The following is a 22369-nucleotide window of genomic DNA, read 5'->3' on the forward strand; positions in this document are numbered from 1 at the left end:
ATAAAGAGAGTTTGCTGGAAAATAATACGTGCAGTAAATTGTCCATAAATGGTACCCTTTTGGGGGACAGCAAGAGGATAGGGCAACTGTATGTTTTTTTATTATTCAAAGCTTTTTCTGGTTTCAATTAACTATACTGTTGAATTCCCCCCTCCTCCCGACCCCACTAAACACCTGGGCCTGTTCACATTAGTGGTGTGATCCCTGCTGAAGTGTTGAAATTTCAATGTCTCTGGGCTACTCTAAGACAACACAAGCCTGCATGTCTGAAGTTAGCAGGACACGCTCCATTTGAGATGCATTTGACAATCAAGCAAATTTGTGTAAGCCAGAGTGTTGCAATTCCTAATTATTTTGCCAAAAATAAGTTAACTGTTATGTTTTATAACATATGAAGTGTGATAATAAGAAACTTGTGTTTCCATCTATTCTGTTATTTTTACCAGAATTTTTGACTCCCATAAGGTTTTGAGACATATTTGTAGGTCAGTAGCAGGATTATTTGGTTTTATTTTGCTTCAGTTCTGTGTAATATTTTTGTGACTAATTACAGGCAGTTTTGGTCTTAATGTATTTTAAAAGACTTATTACATATGTCAGCTATGTTATCTGACCAACATTTGATATACTGTAAAAATGCCTCTTCAAAAACTTGCTATTTAATTTTTTGTTTTTAAGAAAGTTTGATACATAGAAGTATAGAAATTCTTCAGATATTTTGCCACTGGTGTCCAGAATAGAGACTTTAAGAAGCCAGAAGTTAATTGGAAGATTGCTGAGTAGTAGTTGTCATAACCTGCAGTAATCGCTCTTGTTTTTAGACTCAGAGGGTCTTAGACTTGAGATTTCCAGCCCCATCTTTCATTTTCAGGTGAGAAGTGAGAGGAAGGGCCTTGCCAGGAGGCGCTCTCGGCACCGTCTGAGCCCTGGTGTGAGCTGCTGCTACGGTTTGGAGAAGTGTTTTCCAGAGAGCCCTGTGCTGAGGCTTGGCCACAGCTCATTGAGTTTCCAGAGGCTGAAGAACCTGAAGGAGGAGGGCCCTGGTGGGAAGAAATCAGGTCACTGCCTGTGTGCCCTCAGTGGGCCTCTCCTCTCTGTCTTTGCAACAGCTGTCAAGTGAACAGGCCGCTCTGGGCTGTGCTTCCAGTGTGACATCTTGTGCTACCACAAGCCCAAAACACCAGAGCCAGTTGGTCACGGGCCAAAACCTCCAAAACTGTGAGCCGAATAAGCCTTTCCTCTTTAGAAGGTGATCATCTCAGATATTTTGTCACAGTGACAGAAAACTGACAAACACAGGTACACTTAATATTGGCTGTGGGTATGAGAAGAGAGTAAGAAGGGCCCTGAGGGCTTTTTCAGCCTTTGGGTGGTAGCGAACCCTGCCTGTTCGATGGCATGGCCCGGGAGTGCACAGTTAGGTTAATGTGACACCTTGTGTGGCACATCAAGGAGTAGGAAGCCCTGTGAACACTGTAACAGTTTGGAGGGGGCAAACAGATGACATAGAAGCAAAAGAGTAGTAGTCACATCTTGTCTTACTTATTTTTCTTGTTGCTGAGACAAAATATTGGACACCCACAAGTTAGAGGAGGTTTCAGTGCATAGTCAACTGACTCCAGGGCAGGTTGGCAAACAGAGGGGAATAAACAGGTCATGGCCAGGCGGGCAGGAGGTAGCAAGCAGCAGCAGTTTGCCTTCCCTCTCTCCCTCTATATTCCATCAGGCTATAAGCCTGTGTTGATTGGTGCCACTCACACCTAAGGTGGGACTTCCATTATCCACACCCAAAACTATGCTGAATCCATTTAGTAATCGCACACCCTAGATCCAGCCTCCTCCCAGAAGCCCGACCCATGAGCACCTGAGGCACTGGGGGACATCTAGATACAAGATACAATGTATCTCTCTGTGTGGAGCCTGCTTCTGTCAACAGCAGAGCTCTGTATGTTAACAGTGTGCCGTCTGATTATGCAATCTGATTGTACCTAATTAAGGTTGTGGTACTGAGTTCTGGGGCAGACTTAAGGTAATATGGAGGGAAGGAGGGAGGGAGGGAGACTGGGAGATCATTCGTATGTCATAGTAACACATTGAGGAGCAAAACAGTCCAGCTGAGGCCTGTTTGAGTTCCTGACCCATAGGAATTGTGAGAAAGAGTAGCCACTGTGCTTTAAACCATAAGCTTTGAATGGTATGTTATACAGCATTATAGAAGGGAAACAAGGCAGGAGAGTTGAGTGTAGTAAAGGCCAAACAGGATGAGAACATCTGACAGCTGCTATTAGTAACTGTAGGATCGTTGATGTGCTTGAAGAAAACACTCTAGTGAAGTAGTGGAAGAAAGTTGCAGGAGGTTAGGTGATGAATACATAGTGATCACGGAGTTTGGCCATAAAGGGGAGAGGACAAGGTAAGGTAAGGTCAGGGATGTGGGAAAAAATTTAACATGTACTGAGGGAGCAGCGATAGATGTTGAAAGTGAAAGAGAAATAGGACCATTTCTTGTATCAGGTTTCCTTCTATTTATCTGTTAAACCTTGCTTTATACTTGAAAACTAAGAAATTGAATTTTCCTTAATCTTTGTGTTCTTGTAAAAGTGTTTTTCTCTAGTGGGGGTTAGTGTATATGACTTACACTTGGTTCTCTTTCAGGTTAGAAGCCCAATCAACTTAAATTGTCATTACTAATAATTTTACGTAACATACATTTGAAATTTTAAAAGTATATTCACATGCAGTAAGGTCATTTAACAGTCTTAATGTTTCTCCTCTGATAATGAGACTGAAATGCCAAGGGTTCTGTGTCCAGCCTGTATGTCAGCTGTGAGGAAGTGGCGGAACTAGGGCTCTGCTGCTCTCTGACTTTCCCATTATTCGCTTTCCAGTTGAGATGATTAGAAAGGTTATGATTATAGATGCCTACAGTAAGTTATTTTCACAAGCCTCTAAAACTTACTTCGCCTTAATTTTAAAATTCTGTTGTTACTTCTTTCATACTTGAGTTCTTCAAACACACAAGGAAGGCTTTAGTGGAGGGCAGGTAAGTGCACTGCGGGGAGCGTGAGACTCAGGAGAAATGAGAGCACACATCAAGTGTGACGGCAGGGAGATAAAGGGGTGAGAGCAGAAACTGAACTGGAAGACAGTGGCTCCCACCCTAGAATTGAGCTGGGGCCGGGGGACAGTAACGTGTGCAGTGTAGTTCACTGTCATCAGTCACTTGTTTACTTGTGACCGTAATGAAGCCTGATGTGTGAAGACCCCAGGGACCAGGGAGTCAGCAACCAACTGCTCTGCTGTGTAAAACTCTTCCTTTCAGGAAGTGATATACCCGCTCTGAGGAAAGGTGTATCGAATGTGGTGAAGTACTTAGATCCCAGTGACTTACAAATATGTTTAGGAATATATGCACGTTTACCTGTGCACACATGTTGTCTAAAGTACCTTGCTGGAAACTAGACACATGGGAAGTTTCAACTTTTCAACTTTAGCCATTTTTCTAGTTATCTGCAATTTTTGAGAATCTTGAAATTGCTTTCAAAGTGGAAAAATTATGTGGGTTTTTCATCTTTTCATAGCTCAAAAACTATTTAATATATTTTGCTCAAACTTTGCAAAAAAAAAAATCACCTTTGGGCTGAAACGAAGCATGGAAAATTTCACCACAACGGGCTAATTTTTTTGGAGAGCTGCAAGAAAGTGAAAACAAGGTTTTATAATAGAACATTTTTCATGCATGTGAATACTTAGTACTTGAGAATTTCTGAATGCCTTTGAGATTTAAATATTAAGCTATTTAAATATTTGTGTATCCATGATATATACTTTTGGATGTAGAAAATGTCTCCTGTCTCCTCAACTCTTGGAAGTTGGTAAGATGCGGTTACAGGGAAAGGTAGGGGAACTGAAGCGAAGTGGCTACAGGCCAGAGAAGCCTCACACTTACTGCCTAACACATTTTATCATTACCTGTTCCTGGCCCAGCCGTAGTGAGTAGGATATAGTAGATGCCACTAGACACTGATTCCGATATCTAGACAGCAGTTACCGAAGCAGTGTGAACATGGCCTGGGATCTTTATTAGGAATGCACGTTTTGGGTCTCATGCTGAGATGCTGAATGGGAAGCTATGGAGTGCGGGGCAATCAGTGTTATAACCAATGCTGATGATTCTGTGCATGTTCAGGCTCGAGAATCATCCACCTAAGCTTTTTGAAAGATTAAACCATAGAATGAATGGAAACGCTTTGGACAATTAAACGTGTCCTTGGTCTTTCTGTGATGTACCAACTCTGTCTTCTCATATCCCTTGAAAGCAGGAGGAATACTAATCAAATTCTTTACAGGCTGTTTTCTATATTAATGTACTGTCTTTCCACTTAGGACCTTGTCCACATGCACAAGACTCCCTGCTTGTTCTGAGTAATAGCACTACCAATGTGTGTTTTCTCATTTCCTTGAGTTATCAGGGTCAAGCCTGGCATGGAATGGGACTAGGTAGTATTTCGTTTTCATCTCTTGGAAGTCCTAAAGTCCAAGATTTATTTATTCATTATTTATTTGTGGTGCTACGGGATGAACCCAGGGCTTCACACATGTTAGGCAATCACTGTACCCCTGAGCTATATTCCCAGCATCTTGAATCGAAGACTTAAGCAGCAGGATACCAGTTTTATCAGTGGAAGCTGATTTAAGCTCTGCTGTTTTGTGTGCAAGTTCTGTCTTAGGTTTTACAGTAGTCTTCCACATTCATGCAAACTCCAATGTCTGTGGCATTGTAACAGACTTGGCGACTGTTATTCTGGTGATGGAAGTCACCTATCTGTTCTGTGTAGGCCTTTAGCTAATGACTCATGCCTGGCTTGGTATAAGGATGAGAAATGTGGGCATAGCCCCATGCAGTGGTGGTGAACATGTTAGAGCTTTCAGTGCTACAGCCCACTGTGGCACACATGCCATAGGGTCACCACCCTTGGCCTGGGAAATTTAGGGAAGTTAAAGCACCAACCCATCTGAGTGAAGCATACAGCTATATAAACTATCATGAAAGGGAAGGGAAAAGATGTCTTTTTAAAATTGATAATGTAAAGTTTTATTGTGAAAATCTTCAAAAAGAAATAAAACAATTGTATAATCTCCAAATGCTCATTATCCAGAGTCATATAGCCACTAATATTTTGTTATCTTTATCCCATTTTTCTCTTAACTACTTTCAGGTAGATTATAGCCCTCTTGATATTTCATCCTGAAATACTTCATTGTATGTCTTGGTCAAAGGATATTTTCTTATATCACTACCTTATTATCACACCTGCCAGAGTGAATGGCCATTCTTTATCATCAGTTACAATTCATACTCAGGTTTTCTTTGTTCCCAAAATATCTTTTTATAGTTGGTTTGCAAGATCCTTCTTTAAAGGTTTCTTTCTGATACAAGTTAAAGTATTTGTGAACTCCAGAAAGGTAGAAAATAAAAGTAAAAAAACCAAAGGTACCATTGAAGTGTCGAGAGAGACTGTATACGCAAATTGCTTTTATAATGCAGCAAGTGGCTTCTTAAAACAGAATATGAAATTGGCTTATAGAAAAGTATAGATAAATTTTGGTACAGTTTGTTTTAGAGATACTTGGTGTAAGCGTCCATTGTTTTAAAGGGATCATTTTAAAGCTAACTTCCTTGAGTTGCTATGCTTAGATGTGGAGAGCAGTGTTAGCCATAGAGGCTCCATGTTAAATCTTACCCTCCATTGTATAGAGCAAGGAGACTATGTTACGAGGAAACGCGTCCTTGCCAAATTAGATGTTTACTTTCAGAAATTGTCCTGGAACATGATGAACGTTTTGTAAACCCGAGAAACAAGAAAGCCCATGAGGGTGGGGAATTTCCAAAGAACTAGAGAACAAGGAAGCAGGTGTCTTTGGATAAGGGTCATGATTAATAACCAAACTCACCTGTGATAAAAAGGGGAGGAGAATAAAAAAGCGCAGCGGCAGTCTCTCTGAGAGGCTCCCGACTCTTATCACTGCGTCTTTCTTTTTCTTCATCCTCACTCCCCCATTCAGGTGCTGTTCGACAAGTGACAGCTGGCTCCATCACTTAGACTTGAGAAAATAATGTAGCATCCCCTCTCAATTTCTTCAGTGAAAAAAGAAAGAAAAGAAAATTTTTATTAAGACATGTTTGCAGTATATAATGTTTATATTCTTTATGGGAAATATTAGCTGCTATAATCAAAAAGCAAAAAAATTATTATAAAATATACAGCTTCTGGACCACAATATGGAATTCGTTTGTTCTTTATTTGAAATAAGGGGGTTCAAAAAGACATTCACAATTTAGATTAGATCTAATAGACCATATTTGAAAAAATACAGGATGGCAAAATGCCAACCAGGACATCCATCATCATCTTCACCATTACGTTTAGTGGATAAACATTTCATTGAAATTGCGCCACCTACAGGAAAAAAGGAAAGGCCAACGCGACAGACTAGATAGTACTGTCCAGATTGTAACGTTGTATTGTGCATTGAATATTGTAGGATACACCATACACAGAAAAATTATTGCATAAATTTGATAAAATTGTTTTCATATTGCCTTTTACCTTAGAGACATTAACAAGAAATATGTATAACTTTGGTTATTTTGTATTTAAGTAATTGGACTGCTAAGTGGTTAATTCCTTCTTCACCTCCCCTTTCCCATGTCTTGATGTCCTTACTATCTGAGAAACATTTGAGTTATATTTACAGTTTTATTTATTAGGGTTATTTAGGGTATATAATCCCTTCTGGATACTTAAAGATCAAATTCATTTACCGTAATGGTGGTTAATCCTTCCAACACCACTTTGCGGGTGCTGTTAGAATTTTACTTTGTACATGAGGAAACTGAGACTTAGAAAGGAGGTGCGTAATTTGTTCCACTTTAGACACCTAGTAAGTGACATTGCTAGGATTTGAAACCACATCTTAACCCCAAGGTCCACGTTGTCATCGGGCTAAAAGGTTATCCTTTTACTATAAGGAATTTGTGAGATCCATAAGACAAGCATTAGGTTCTTAGATAAAGAGGCAAAGAACATGACAGATAATTCACTAAGGAAACTAGCTAATAAGATGTTCCAAAAATTATATACCTGGCATGGTGTATGACACAGCGATGATAAATTAGTACACAGTAGTACATAATGATGTCTGTTTACTGAGTATGTAGTGCTTACTAATGTGTATTTGACGAGTGAACCTCAACAGGTATCAAAATTAACTACCATTGCAGAGTTTAAAAGAACAGGTTGTGTGGGAGGGGGTTGCACTGTGGTAATATGGCTCTTCCTTAGCCGGCGGTGGCCAGCGCGGGGACAGAGCAGCCCTGCTCTCAGGTGGCCGGTGTCTAGGCTGCAGGGGCTCCTCGGGTCGTGGCTAGGAGGCGGTGGCGGATGCTGGAGGGACGTCCTCCCAGCTGCTGGGGGGCCGCTGCATCGAGATGAACGCCTCCGCTTTGGTCGGGGTCCGGCAGCCGCCCTACCGCCGTGTTCTGCCGCGCGGGCGGGCCCTACGTGTGGAGCTGCCTTCTCAGCAGCGACGTCTTCGACATCTTCGGAATATAGCTGCTCGGAACATTGTTAATAGAAATGGACATCAGCTCCTTGATACCTACACTTCACACTTCACTTGTGTAATGCTGAAAAGATATATAAAGAATTTTATAGAAGTGAAGTGGTTAAGAATTCTTTGAATCTAACGTGGCGGAGTCTTGATTTTGAAATAATGCCAGATCGACTTGATACATCTGTGTCTTGCTTTGTAGTGAAGATATGGGGTGGAAAGGAGGACATCTACCAGCTGCTGATTGAATGGAAAGTCTGTTTGGATGGGCTGAAATACTTGGGTCAGCAGATTCATGCCCGCAACCAAAATGAAATAATTTTTGGGCTTAATGATGGCTACTATGGTGCTCCATTTGAACACAAGGGTTATTCAAATGCTCAGAAGAAGATTCTTCAGGTGGATCAGAACTGTGTTCATAATTCTTATGATGTCTTCTCTTTGCTACAGCTTCATAGAGCCCAGTGTGCAATTAAACAGACTCAGGTAACTGTTCAGAAGATTGGAAAAGAAATTGAAGAAAAACTAAGACTCAAGTCTACAAGCAGTGAGCTGAAAAAAGAAAGTGAATGCCTACAATTAAAAATTTTGGTGCTTCGAAATGAACTGGAAAGACAGAAGAAAGCTTTGGGACGGGAGGTGGCATTACTGCATAAGCAATAAATTGCATTACAGGATAAAGGAAGCACATTTTCAACTGAGCACCTCAAGCTTCAGCTCCAGAAGGAAGCCCTAAATGAGTTGAGGAAGGAGTGTACTGCAAAAAGAGAACTCTTTCTGAAGACTAATGCCCAGTTGACAGTTCGTTGCAGGCAGTTACTCTCTGAGCTTTCCTACATTTACCCTGTTGATTTGAATGAGCATAAGGATTACTTTGTATGCAGTGTCAAACTGCCTAATTCTGAGGACTTCCAAGCAAAAGATGATGGAAGCATTCCTGTTGCCCTTGGTTACACTGCACATTTGGTCTCCATGATTTCCTTTTTCCTATAATTGCCCCTCAGATATCCTATAATTCATAAGGGGTCTAGATCAATAATCAAAGGTAATATCCATGACAAGCTTACTGAAAAGGAAAGAGTTCCCACTATATCCAAAAGGAGGAGAGAAGTTGCAGTTTGATTATGGTGTCTACCTTCTAAACAAAAATATAGCTCAGCTAAGATATCAACATGGACTAGGGACTCCAGACTTGAGGCAAACCCTTCCTAACCTGAAAAACTTCATGGAGCATGGACTAATGGTCAGGTGTGACAGACATCACACTTCCAGTGCAATCCCTGTTCCAAAGAGACAAAGCTCCATGTTTGGGGGTGCAGATGTAGGCTTCTCTGGGTGGATCCCATCACCAGACAAAGGACATCGAAAACAAGCCAGCTCAGAGAATGAGAGACTCCAGTATAAAACCCTTCCTCCCAGTTACAACTCCACATTAGTGCAGCCAGTGACCACCATCCCTTTTGTGGGAGAATCCAAGAGAAAGACAGCATTTCTGTCCTCCTCCTTGGACACCTCCTTGGACCTCTCCAAAGAAAACCAGAAAAAAAAAAGTGGATTTCAATGATAGCTTGAACAGCAGACATGTGAATGTAAACACTAGCCAAGAACCAGGAGAAGCCCTCTCTGGGCACCTGGCCACAGTCAGTGGCACTCTGCTGCCCGGTTAGCAGGCTGGCTCTGCCAGTGTCCAGCTCCCAGGTGAGTTACACCCAGCCTCAGGAGCGAAGCTCTTCTGTACTGTGGAGCAAGCAGAAGAAATCATCGGGCTGGAAGCCACAGGCCTTACCACAGGCAACCAGCTAGAAGCATTTAACTGCATTGCAGTGGACAGTGCCATAGCAGTGGAGTATGATGAACAAGTTCTGGGAGAATTTAAAGAGTTCTCCCAGAGGATCTATGCACTGAATGAAAATGTGTCCAGCTTCCACCAACCACGCAGGAGTTCTGATAAGTGAAGGGAGCAGACAGACAGGAAGACCAGGGCAGGATCACTGCCCAAAAGGAGAATAAAGCTGCACTTACTCTTTTTAATAATTATGACACAACATGAATATTAATGGAGGATATTCCTCAGAAAAACAGACTTTGGGACTAGAGGAGGGACTCGGGATCATTGTGATTCCGTGGGCCAGACAAAGATTGTGCTTTCAGGGTTTGCTTTTCAGGCCTGATCATTGTTTTAAGGCAAAAGTCACTCTCTAGTTGAAAGAGCTTATAGCTCCAGTCACCTTATAGGCATTTGTCTGCTTTTCATTTACACTTATATGTTATGCTCAGAGGGAAGATGATAATATATAAGTAATATAATGAACTCACCTTTAGTTTCTCATAAGCATTTGCCTTCATCATAGTTTATAAAACTTTGAGAAAATGGAATATTCAGAAATAGCTTTCCACCGTTTACTGAAGGGTCTGTGGCCATCTCTAAGGTTGATGAACAGACCATCATCCTTTCCTTATCCCTAAGTCTCTGTGCCCCTGCCCTGGCCCCCAGGAACTGCAGTGAATGAACCTGTAGCCCTCACTGTCTCCCATGTTCATAGTGGATGGACCATGCATCCTGATGACCAAGGACATCACATTCACTGGCCTAAAACCCTAGTCATGATGTTCCAGCTCTTCTGATCAGCTGTGACCTTTCACCTCTTCTGCCATACCCTTGATGTGGCCCTCAGAGTAGATGAAAACTTGGCTGTAGTGGATCCAGGAAACCCTCAAGGACCTAAGGTTCCTGCAGTCAGATGACATGCAGTTCCCTTTGAGAGCCAGAGTTTTTATCTGGGTAGGTGCTGTGGTCAAAAGCTAGGCATGCTTCTGGCAATACACTCACCAGACAAAAATTCCTACGTATAAATCCCATATTAATTTATTAAATTGCAGTCAAAGGAAGGCATTGAATATGACAATATTTAGAGTTGGGCAGTCCAATGTGCAAACTGCAAAGCAGTTGAGACAGTTGGGTTAAGAGACTAGATGGGGCATTGAATATTATTTGTATGTGTGCAATTTCATAAATATTAAATGATGTTTTTGAAGTCCAAAAAAAAAGAACAGGTTGTGTAGTGTATGTGTGCCCTGCATACACTGTGAGAAGTCTGAGCAGGGAGAGGAGAGCAGAAATAGAGTTCTGTGGAACTGCCTTTTGGGCTATTTTTTATTACAGCTGGAAACTTTTAGCTCTGTTTGTAGAGATGAGAAATAAGAATGTGATCTTTAAGGAAGAGAAAGGCTCTCCATTATGGTTTTCCTGTTGTGTGAAGTTGTTTTACACTCACTTCTTGCTTGTATGGAAAATCTGTGAACAATATGCAGTGTTGACCTCAAAAAATTCCCTGAAGTGGAAAAAGCCTAGCAGGCACTGAATGAAAGATGCTTCCCAAGAATGAAATGTGGTCGCTTTGAGATCTCACATTCCAGGCCAGCTCAGACTGTTTGTATTTGGTTGGGAAGAAGCAAGATTGTCAGGTACCAGGGAGGTATATTGATGAGAGAGTAAGACCCTAAAGCCAGCAGATTCATTGAAAGCCTGTGGCCCCTTCTCGTTAATGGGGCAAACTCTCAAGTTTTGTCCCTCGAGTCCAACAAGATTTCCAAAAACTTCTTCAGCTTCTTGGCCTCTTAGCTTCTCACAATTCAGAAGATAACTGAAGAAAGCTATTTCAGCACTCTTTGTGTTTCCTTTTCCCCTAGGATTTTGGCCCTATGAATTCCCTCTGCCTTTGGTGCTTTCAAGGGACTTTAAGCAACATTTTCCCAGTTTCTTAGTTGCTCTTGGCAGGGAGATTTCTTTGCAGCCAAGTAGTCCATTACCCCCATCCCTGCTGTGCACCATTTTACCACCTATTGCCTGTTTCAAGTTCTGCCAGGCCTGCTGTTGAGAAGCATATCGTTTGGTGTTTTGTTGTTGTTGTTGTTTGGGGTTGGGGGGGTTGCATAACAAAAGACAATTTATTTGGGGGGAAAGGATGGAAAGAAAAAGGACAGGCAGCTACCGTGAGGCAGTAGGGAGCTTGTTTCAGAGCAGGTGTTTTTAACTCTAGGATTTTAACTTTATCCCCAGTATTACACCTTACAATGATAGATGTTGGACTCCTTGTCCTTTTAATCTGGAAACCGGCATACTTCCATAGTGAGAACGCCTCTCTTCTCATTCCTCATGTGTGAAGCTTTCAGAAGTGATTCTCTGCATTGTTTCTGTTACCCATCTTTTGTCTTTCAGGTCTGTGCAGTGGGAAACATGAGGTACTTCCCCGGTATTATCTTCTAACTCACCTCATTAAACTCTTGATGTTAGCATTCATGCACATAGTTTCTAAGGAATTTCTTCTTCTTTGTTTCCTCTTTGTACTTTTATTTCATGGATCTCTTTCTCAGAGGAGCAGACTTTTAGCATTTTGCCTTGTGTTGTCTTCATTCCGAATTTCTCTTTCCACATTTTGTTTATGTTGCTCTGTCATAATTGAAACTTTGCTAGGCTATGTGATATCTCTTTATTATCTATGTACATTTAAGAATGAGCCATTAAAAATGCTAAGAGGTTTGATTTGTGAGTGGGTTTTGTCAGCTGGTCAGTTTTACTGAGGCTGACTGGGCAGGCACCCTGACATTTTGTGTTGGTATTACCAAGTTTCACTATCTGTATGTATGTTTTCTACAACTATTAAGTTTCTCCAAAACAAAAGTTGTCTTAGCCAGGTGTGATGGCACTCGCCTCTGGAGGCTGAGGCAGAGGGCCACAAGCTGGGACCCAGCCTGGGCTGGGCGGCCTAACTTGAGCAAGACCCTGAATCGAAGTACTAAATAAAAGTAAAAGGGCTGGTGACACAACCCAGAGTCCAGTCCCAAGTGGTAGGGGAGCCTCCAAAGCTCTTATCTTGAAACGAACACCCCAGGGGGTGGGTGTAGCATGGGAAAGACTCAGTAGGTGGTGTTTTGGCTTCCACTTTTACTTGCTTCTTGTAAAGCCTCTGCCCTACCTCTTCCTGTGCCCAGTAGACCCAGGTCTGGAACCTCTCCTTCAGTTTCTACATGGGGCAAACTTCCAGGCTGTGCGGGCTGTGGGAGAGTGGCCTGGGCGCTGGGTGAGGGCGTTGGGTGAGGGCCGGCCCTGGGGACTGGCGGCTGGACTGTCACTCGGTTAGTTTACCCGTGCTGGGACCACTACAGGGTGCCTGCCTGCGAGGACCTGGTGCATGTGGGAACCAAACAGGACAGCGCAGCCATCCTTTGGAGAGTTTACAGCCTGGGGGAGAGATGGAAATAAACGTAAAAATGAGGAAACCAACCTCCTCAGGGGTGGTAGTCTGGTGGCACACACCTGTAATCTCAGCACTTGGAGGCCGAGACAGGAAGATTGCCGAAAGTTTAAGCTCAGCCTGTGCTACATAGTGAGTCTGAGGCCAACCTGAACTACACAGTGAGAGCCTGTCTCAAAAAAGGTGATGATACCTTGATAAAAGAATGGCACAAGATAGATAAACTGGGGTGAAGTGCCTTGCCTGGGGGATAGAGGGCAGTGGTGCACTGCCAGTGATTTTTTTCAACATCTTACTTGGAAGTCATTTCAAACTCAGAGTTGCAAGAGTAAGAATAGAGCAAAGAACACAGTATATAACTTGCCCAGACATACTTCACCTCACTTGCCTTATTTTTTTATTAAGTTTATTGGTACATTTTAGGTATACAGTACAGTTACATTCATCATCGGAGATAGGCACCTTTACAGAATCTCTCTTGGTTCTTATTTTTTCCCCTTCCCCTGCCCTCCCTTCACCCCCTCCACCCTTCCCTATTTACAGCGACTTTGTTTCCATTTTTTCCTTTTCTCATATTTTTCCTTTCCCTTCTTTCCTTTCCCCTGCCCCTCCCACTTCCCCTACCCTACTACTCAGCCATAAAAAATGAGAAGTTAGAGACATTTGTAGCTAAATGAATGCACATCGAGGCCATACTCTTACGTGAAATAAATAGGACACATGTGTAAATACGAATAGTTTCTCTAGTGTGAGAAACTGAAAGTGTAAATAAGGATTAAAAGGTATAGTAGAAAGGGCCAAGGATTTAGCTCAGTGGTTTCGCCGCCTGCTATGCAAGCGTAAGGACCTGAGTTCGATCCCTGGTACCAAAAAAAAAAAGTTATAATAGATAATGTGAAATAGGAAGAGAAGGTCACTTGCCGTATTTGTTCTTCTCATTCTCACTCTCTCTCCCTCCTTTCTTCTCCCCCTCTTCACACTTTCTTTCTCTGTGTGTGTGTCTGTGTCCTGAACTGTTGGAGGCTGTGTTGAGTATATTTTTTTATCAAATACATCCTTAAATGTGTCATTTTTAAGAATAAGGATATTCAAAAAAATAATAAAAAAAGGATAAGGATATTCTCTTTCTTGACCATGGTATGCTTTCAGTGCTGGTAAATCTAGTGTTCATGTAATACTTTAGTCTGCTTTCCATTCTCCAATTTTTTTATTTGACCCATTGATGGCCTTTTTGATATTTCTGGAATCAGGTATTGCATTTAGTTCTCATTTCTGTTTATTCTTATCTTAACAGCACTCTATTTTTTTTTCATAAAACTGGCATTTTAAAGAATACAGTTACTGTTTAAAAAGAAGAAAGAGAAAACCTTAATCTTGTGTTTGTCTTACGTTTTCTTGCAATTGCATTGAAGTTGTGATTCTGGGCTGTAGAAGCCCATAGGTGGTGCTCTGGTCTCCATAAGGCCACACATCTGTGTGCACGTAATGTTGGGCAGCTCCCCGCTGATGACTCAGTCAAGGTGTTATCCAGTACTTCTCCACCACATACTTGTACTGTTTTCCTAACAATTAATAAGCAGTCTGTGAGGAGATACTTTTACAATTATGCCAGTGTCCTGCTCTTCACTCAAATGTTCCCCTAGGTTTAACATCCATTGTTTATCCTTGCCTAATCTTTACCGTGACAGCTGTAAAATGGACTTCCAGCTCTAGCACTCCCCCGTTTATATCAGTCAGCCTTCAGTCTTCTGTAAACAAGAGCCCTACTTTAGCATTTAGGTATGGGGTGGGGAGTAGTTAGTATCCTAGGGCCAGCTGAAGTAAGTGTATCTAGAAGAGAGTGATCCACTCTGTGGGGTACACTGTATAACTCTCCTTAGATGAGGCCAGAAAACTGACCATTGGATTTAGCAATGTGGATATCTTTGCTGAATTTGAGCAGTTTCAGTGGAATGAGAGAGATGAAAGATTTTCAGCCAGAAGTACCTCAGTGTACAGCCTCCACCTTGAAAGTTTCTGTGAATGAATTTTCCTTCTCTTTGTACCCCCTCTGGGATGTAAATCAAATACCCTGATGGTGTGGAAGGTGGAGAACCCTCTGGAGGCCCTGAGAACTCAGCTGCCATTCAGCTTGATCCTCTCTCTTCCCTCTTCTGAAAACCTACCATCAGTATTGTCTCTCTTCTGCTATCCACACTGTCTTTTATTTTTTCTTTTACATTTTAAAAAATTATTTTCATTTTACTTCAATTTTGAGAGAAAGCAGATAAATGAAAAGGTTCAGTCTGCTTTGTTAAGCACGAGTGCTAGTCTCTGAACAGTAGCAGTTACACTCTATAACTGGAATTCATTTAAAGGCTGTGGATAATTAGGCCTGGAAGCTTTCACTGCGTTATGTGAGATTTTTTTTGTGGCCTCTTTGCCCTTCCCACATCCTCCCTCTCCATTCTGTTGTCCAGCAGGAACATTTAAACACACTCTTCCACACCAAGCCAAGTAGTGAGACCTGTCATTAATCAAGCATTTTGCATTTACTTCATACATTGTAAAATCCAGATAGCTATCTAGAGATGTGTTGTTACTGAAACTTACCCTGTTAGTACTGATATTTTTATTTCTATGGAGGATATTCCAGTCACCTTTCTTTAGACAATTGTGCAGGATCTGACTCTCCATAGAAAAGGTATATAGTAACTAAGTCAGTCTAGTCCAAGTTTGATCTCACATTATAGACAGTTGGCAAAGAAGAATTTCTGAGTGTTTTCATAGTGGAAATGACATTTTTTAAAGATAAGAAAACAGAATTGGAGCTTTCATTAGTTTACACAATGCTCAGAAATCGTAGTCAAAGAGAAGTAATAGCCAGTGGCACGGAGAGTGTTAGCTCCTCACACTATTGCCTTGCCCTGGTGGAGAACCACACCAACCCAATGGATTCCTGAGAGCTTCACCTTTGAGGGCCAAAGGACATGGCTTAGAATGAGTAAGACAAGCTTGAAACATGTTCTCAAATTGCTGGATTTCTGCATTATCTGGAAGTGAGACTTCATGGCCACAATGAGGCCATAGGTTGAAGAATGTCAGCAGCCATTAGAAGGTAGAAAAGGAAAGAAATGGATTCTTTCCTGGACCTTCCTGGCAGAGCACAGCCCTGCTGATATCTTGACTTCAGCCCAGTGGATACTGACTTGGCTTCCAAAACTGTGGAGTAAGTTTCTTGAACTTGAAGCCTCCTAGGTTGTGCCTTGGAAATTAGTATGTTGGCCTTGACACTTGATGACTGTTTCAGTTTTAAGACCCAGGTATCTGTCTTCCTCAGCTGAGGAAAACTTCCATGCAGTAATTCTCATCTTCTTCTTTCTAGAACTCATTTAATGGGACGGTATTTTTCTCAGATGAGGTCTTTAATTTTCTTTCCATTTGCTCATCTCTGCTTTCTGTGCTTCAGTGGGGTTTCTCCCACTAAGTCTCTTAAACTTTTCGGTTATTTTTTTTAAATGAATAACTTTTTAATTTTTAAAGAATACCGTCTTGTGTTCTTTTTTTTTTTTTTTTTTTTTTTTTGCTTTACAATTTTGTAGAAGCTCAGAAAAAACAAATTCAGTGTGCAAACCACAAAATGCCAAACATGCCCGTTCTGAACAAGTGACTATTGCTTATGTACCAATTATAACATTAGTCTCCATCCATCTCGCCCTTCCTTTAGATGCAGTTTATTAAGATACTCAGGCATGGAACTGTCCCCACTCCTGACAGCACCTACTCTAGAGCAAACCTCCACTTCCTACTCAAACCTTCCTCTAACCCAAATCCAAATTAAGTGTTGTTTTTATATCCCACTCTTCATTAATATATTTTCCTATCTCTTAAGAAAATTACAATTTCTTCTAAGCCTTCATCATCTTTTCCTCTGAGTTCCTTTTATGTTTGTTTTGCTCTCTGCAGGCCTTACTCTAATGCCTGTCCCCTGTTGTTTCCTTTTTACGTGGCAGTGTGAAGTTTTTTACTTGGGGCTGGACAAGTCAGCTCTTCTGCTAAGGACCCCAAATGTGAGGCTTGTCAAAAGAAGATGATTACAGAGATGCTCAGCTGTGGAAGAGACAAAGTTCCATGTATAGTAACAGGGTGAATTCTTACATGCTGAAGTATTGCTGATGACCCCAAGGCACTCATAAAAAGGATGCAATCCAACTATGAGGATTGTTAATCTCTGAAATAATGGTGTCTGCTTTAGTAAGATTTGGTTTTTTTGGCAAACATACATATTAATTTGAGAGCCAAAGAAACATACTGTTTCCCCCCCTGAAATCAACCAACAAATGACAGTTTTTCAGATATACTAAGAGTATGCTCTGTACGGAGCCTTACAGGAGCATTTGTCCTCATAAGACTGAAGGAGTTTGTATTGCAGTCAGTTGTTACAGGTGACTCCTAGCTTCATTGAAAACGGAGGTTGTTTGTTTCATGGTCTTGCACTGGTGTGATATTTCAGAGGAGAAAAATAAGACATCTGTCCACCATAATAAAATCTAACGCCACATATTTTACAGTGATCTGTAGGAAGACTCACAAGGTATATTTCTTAACAGTGTTCATCTTTCGGACAGTAATAGTATTGTCAGTTCAAACTGTAGACCAAAGAACTTTTGTGTAAAAGTTACACGATGTTGAAAATAAAGGAAATACCTTTTACCTTTAAAAAGACAGGTGAGGCTTAACTGAGAATATCAGAATTACTTCAAAATCAATTTACATTGATTTAATGGTGTCAAATGTGCTTAATAACAATGCAAACTTTTGCTGTATGCATTTGACAAACCAATTAATTGGAAATATTAGCTGTATTTACTGAACCGCTACTAGGACTTTGGGGTTGAATTAATTTTTTAGTTGACTAGAAGTTAAAACTAGTAACAGTAGATAATTTCCAGCTCCATGATATACCCTCTACTGATAGCAGGGACATTTTGATTGAGAAACTAGTGGCCTGTCTTACCTGAAGACCAGATACTCTTCAGAGCTGGTAGCGGCGCCGAGACTGAGGAATGCTGCCGGGTCCTGTCCGAGAGGCGAGTGCTCTCTGGGCTCTGTGTTGGCTGAGACCTCAGGAGGGGAGTGAGGCAGTGTAAGCCAGCTTGTTACGGAGCTAGGAGGTGTGGCACCACCAGGAAGGGTGCTGGCTGTATGAAGGCAGGGAATCAGTCTGGGAATCAGTGGGAGGAGGAACGCGCCTTTCCAGACCTTTGAGGAGGAAATAATCAGACCGTACGTCTTTGATGCACCTTTATTTTTTCCTGAAACAAACAGGACAAATCATTACCTGTTTTGCAATCAAAGCTGTGACGTAACGGGGATTTGTGCATTTCCTTCAGTCACTTCGAGGGCCTCACCTTTGCCCAGGAGTTGACTGCTTGTGTTCCTGAGTTCAGCCTCTCTCTCATGGGGTCTTAGTTGCCCTGATTTGCCTTTTGGATTTGGATTTACTTCTTGCCAGGTAAGATGGAACTAAAAAACCCACACTGTGTGCCTTCCAGCTGGCTTCTGAGAAGCCAGCAGTGTGCTGAGACGGCTTCTGTGGCAGAAGAGTCCTGTGTATGGCTGTGTACTGAGCACTGCCTCTGGCCCTGGGCCGGGCTCATCACTCTCCCTTAGTCTGAAACCCTGTGAAAGACACTTCCACCTCCTCTTAGTGTAGCATAAAAATGGTATTTTGATTATAGAACTAAAATGTTCACGGTGTCTTTCAGCATTAAGTTAAATGGAAACTTTTGAGTGTGTGATTTCTCCAAATAACCCTGGGCTGTCTCATCAGCACTTTGTTCATGAAGGTATTCAGTGACTGTTTATTTAATATTTTTCTTTCTGAGGCCTTTCACCAGAGTGTTAGGCCATGACAAAAAAAGAGATTTCTAGTGCCCGTTTTCTTTGTTTCTGTTGTGCTCATTGTTTCCAGTAGCCTGGGACCTGTCATGCATTATTTTACATATAGCTCCCTCTCATTCCAAGTTCTCCACAAGCCAAGTGTCTCCAGCGGTCAGCACACACCTGGCGTGTTCCAGGTACTTAGTGTGTAGTAAGCGAATGAGCAAGCCAGTGAGCAAGCAGTAGCCCCAGTGCACAACTCTTCCTCCCAGCCACTTTGAGCCTGAGGTCTCCAGCACTAGGGCTTCTAGTTTAGAACAACCCCAGCACTGCTGGAGAACCCCTGGGGGCTTTTGGCTTCCTGGCCCATACGCAGTACTCCAGCTTCGAGTTCAGGGAACTGCCAGCAGCAGCTTTGTCTGCTAAACCTCCTTTCGTGTTGTTTAGCTTTGCCCCCAGGAGCCCTGCAAAAGGCTTGGTGGCTTGATGTGCTAAAGGCCGTGGTAGTCAGCTGAGAATTTTGTAATTGTAAACACGAGAGTGGATTTGATATTGTCACCATTCACTGAATTCCGAGGATATCTGAAGAATAATGTTAATTGAGTGTAACAGGTGTTTGGTGGGTGATTATTACACTGCAGAGCAGTGTGTAAAGAAAAATCTGCAATTATTATTTTCTGAATGAATTCTTAGAGAGTCTGAACCAGAATGACTAAAAAGAAAGTGGATCCGAAGAGGATTCAAGCTGAGGAGAAAAGCATTTGGCATTCAAAAAGAAAAAGAAAAAAAGAAATGAGAAGTATATAAAATGAACAGTGAAACTCAGTTTCAAATATTTGTGCAATCCTAGCTTATATAAAGATCTCTGTCTCCAAAAAATAGTGTGTGTGTATGTATATATATATATGCATATCTGCAAATATGCAAGCATTCCTTATAATTATCATCCCTAACATGTAGATTAAATAAATAAAAAAGGGGCTAGGGATTTAGCTCAGTGGTTCCTCCGCCTGCCTCACAAGAGCAAGGACCTGAGTGCGATCCCCAGTACCAAAAGTAATAAATAAATAAATAAATAAATGAAATAACTTTTTTACATTCAAGTAAAGTGTAGAAAAATCTCTACCCAGAGATCTAAGAATAATTCACATGAAAGGAAAATGGTAAACGTGGTCAGTTTCTTGAATACCATCCTAACTATATTGAAATGACATCATTTTGTTTTAGTAATCAGTAATGGTACTGACTGTAGGGAAATTGTGTCCCCAAACTAATGATTACAAAGATTTTTGTATTGTGCATTTAATGGTTAATGAAATGGCTCTGAGTCACTCTGCTTGTGTTCATATCTCATCTTTATCACATAGCCTGATCAGTTTGCTCATCTGTGAAAAAGAAATATAGGATTGTTGTATGTTAAATGAGATAGTGGGTATAAATTAGAGTGATGTAGTGTCTAGAAAATAGTAATAATTTCTACTGTTCTAAATACTTCTCTGGAACATATTCCTATACATAATGAAATTTTAAAGACAGAATATAGTATCTCAAAGAGCAAACATTGATGATTAAAATACAATAGCATTTGCAATTTAACTGCATACTTAACTACATACACTGAGTAGTGGTTCCAGTCACATGCTAAGGAAAGGAAAACATGACCTTATGGGGAGAAGAGATATCTAAACTGAGATTATTTCTAAATCTACACTTTTACTACTAAGAGCTTTACCTTTGAAGGCTACTGGTTTATATTGCATGTTTGCTAAGATGTGCCTTAACACTGTTGACAGTCAAATGCAATGAAGTACTGTGTGTTCCATTGTCTTGTTTCCAGCATGTAGAGTGGAGAAGCATTCCACCATGACTGTAACAGATGGGCTAACCTAATAAACAAATATCATAGATAGTGGTGAGGCTGTTCTTTTGGATATTATTTGTCATGGTTTCACCTAGTCGTAACATATAAGCATCATTGTTGGTCTCAGAAAAATGGACACATGTGTAATAAGCTATCTAAATGGTGGCATCAATGAACTTTTTAGACTTACTTCTTTTTGTTTTTCTTTTTAATCCTATTTAATGAAACACTGCCCACAAACCATACCCAAGCATTGTACTCTTTACCTTATCAGCAGACCTGAGATTGTTTCTTAACTTTCTTTCTGAAAATGATTAATAATAATAATAAATTCAAGAAAAATTAATGCCACAATACTGTCACTAATCCCCACAAGTGTATCCAATAGAAAAAGTCCCAGTGTGCATATTCACTTTCTTGTACTGTTCAAGAAAACATGACTGTTCTTTATTATTGTATTAGTTAGGGTTCTCTACAGTGACAGAATCAATAGAAAATATTTGTGTAATTATGCAAGGGGACTTACTAGGCTTGCAGGATAGAGGCAGGAGAGGCCACAGTGACTGTTTGTACCCCAGAGACCCAAAAAATCTAGCAGCTGCCCAGTCCAAGAAGCGGGAAGCCACAGAGCAGGCAGGGCCAAGATAGCAGTGCCAGTCCAAGGCCAGAGGCCTAGAAGCTCACTAGAAGGTTGCTGGTGCAGGTCTGCTTTGGAAGGCTGAAGAAACCGGAAACCTGTGTCCAAGGCAACTGCAAGACTAGAGCTCTTCAATAAAGAACACGCTTCCTTCTGTTTCCCCTTTGTTATTCTGTCCAGGCTACGAGCCTATTGATTGATGCCATCTACATCTGGAATGGGTCTTCCCCCACCTCAGTTTGCTGTCCTACATGTCAGTAATCCAGAGACTTGCCCAGACCTGTATTTTACTAATCTACGTGTTTCTTAGTCCATTCAAGTTGACATTTATTAGTCACTTTCCCATTCCTGAAACAAAACACCTGATACCTACCATTTAAAGGAGGAGAAGTTTATTTGGGCTCATAGTTTTCAGTGGGTTTAGTCCATGGTTGGCTAAGCTCTAAGGCACGATGGAAGAGCCACATAGTGGAAAGTTGCTTACCACATGGCTGCAGGAAGCAGTGAGAGAAGGGATGAGCTGGAAACAAAAATATACCCTTCCAAGTCATGCCGTCAGTGACTCTTTCTGACCAGACCCCAAATGAAAGACTTTTGGGGAACATTTTGGATCTAAACCGTTACATTCTGCCTCTGACTCCCAAAAGACTCATGTCCATCTCATTATGCAAAATGCGTTTAGTCCATCTCTAAGTGGTGCTCAAATCTTAATAGTTCCAGCGTTGCTGAAAAGTCCAAGTCCAGAGTCTCCTCTGAGACTCAAGGCATGTTCTTAGCTGTGAGCCCCTGTAAAAATTGAAAACACAGTTAAATACTTCCAACATGCAGTGGCACAGGGGAATATTCCTTTTCCAAATGGGAGAAATGGGAATAGAAAGAAATAGTGTCAAAGCAAGACCAAATGCAGAGGGCAAATATTAAATCCTGAAGCTCCCGGGGTGTGTTCAGCACCCAGGGCAGACTGTGGTACAATGTGAACTCTAAAGGAGTTGGGCAGCCCCACCCCTGTGACACTGCTGGTCGCCATCCACATGGCATCTCTCTTTTGGGCTGGCTCTATTCACTGCCTGCAGCTTTCCTCAGCAGATTTTCCACGTTCCTGGCATCTGCACCTTCATGGAGTCTCCCTGGCACCTTCAC

General features: G+C 41.4%; 1 protein-coding gene and 1 pseudogene across 3 annotated transcripts in view; both read left to right on the forward strand.

Moving 5' to 3' along the window:
* Positions 1–22369, forward strand: part of Ldah (lipid droplet associated hydrolase) — a 112489-nt gene that overhangs the window by 50290 nt on the left and 39830 nt on the right. The gene's annotated exons all lie outside the window — the stretch shown is intronic.
* On the forward strand, positions 1306–20640 carry LOC110347899 (UV radiation resistance-associated gene protein pseudogene; annotated as a pseudogene). Its single transcript, XR_015453248.1, has one exon. The product of XR_015453248.1 is annotated as a UV radiation resistance-associated gene protein pseudogene (transcript).

Source organism: Heterocephalus glaber, unplaced genomic scaffold (assembly GCF_053883595.1).
Source record: "Heterocephalus glaber isolate CG9 unplaced genomic scaffold, H.glaber_assembly_v1.0 deba00001457, whole genome shotgun sequence".
NCBI lineage: Eukaryota > Metazoa > Chordata > Mammalia > Rodentia > Bathyergidae > Heterocephalus > Heterocephalus glaber.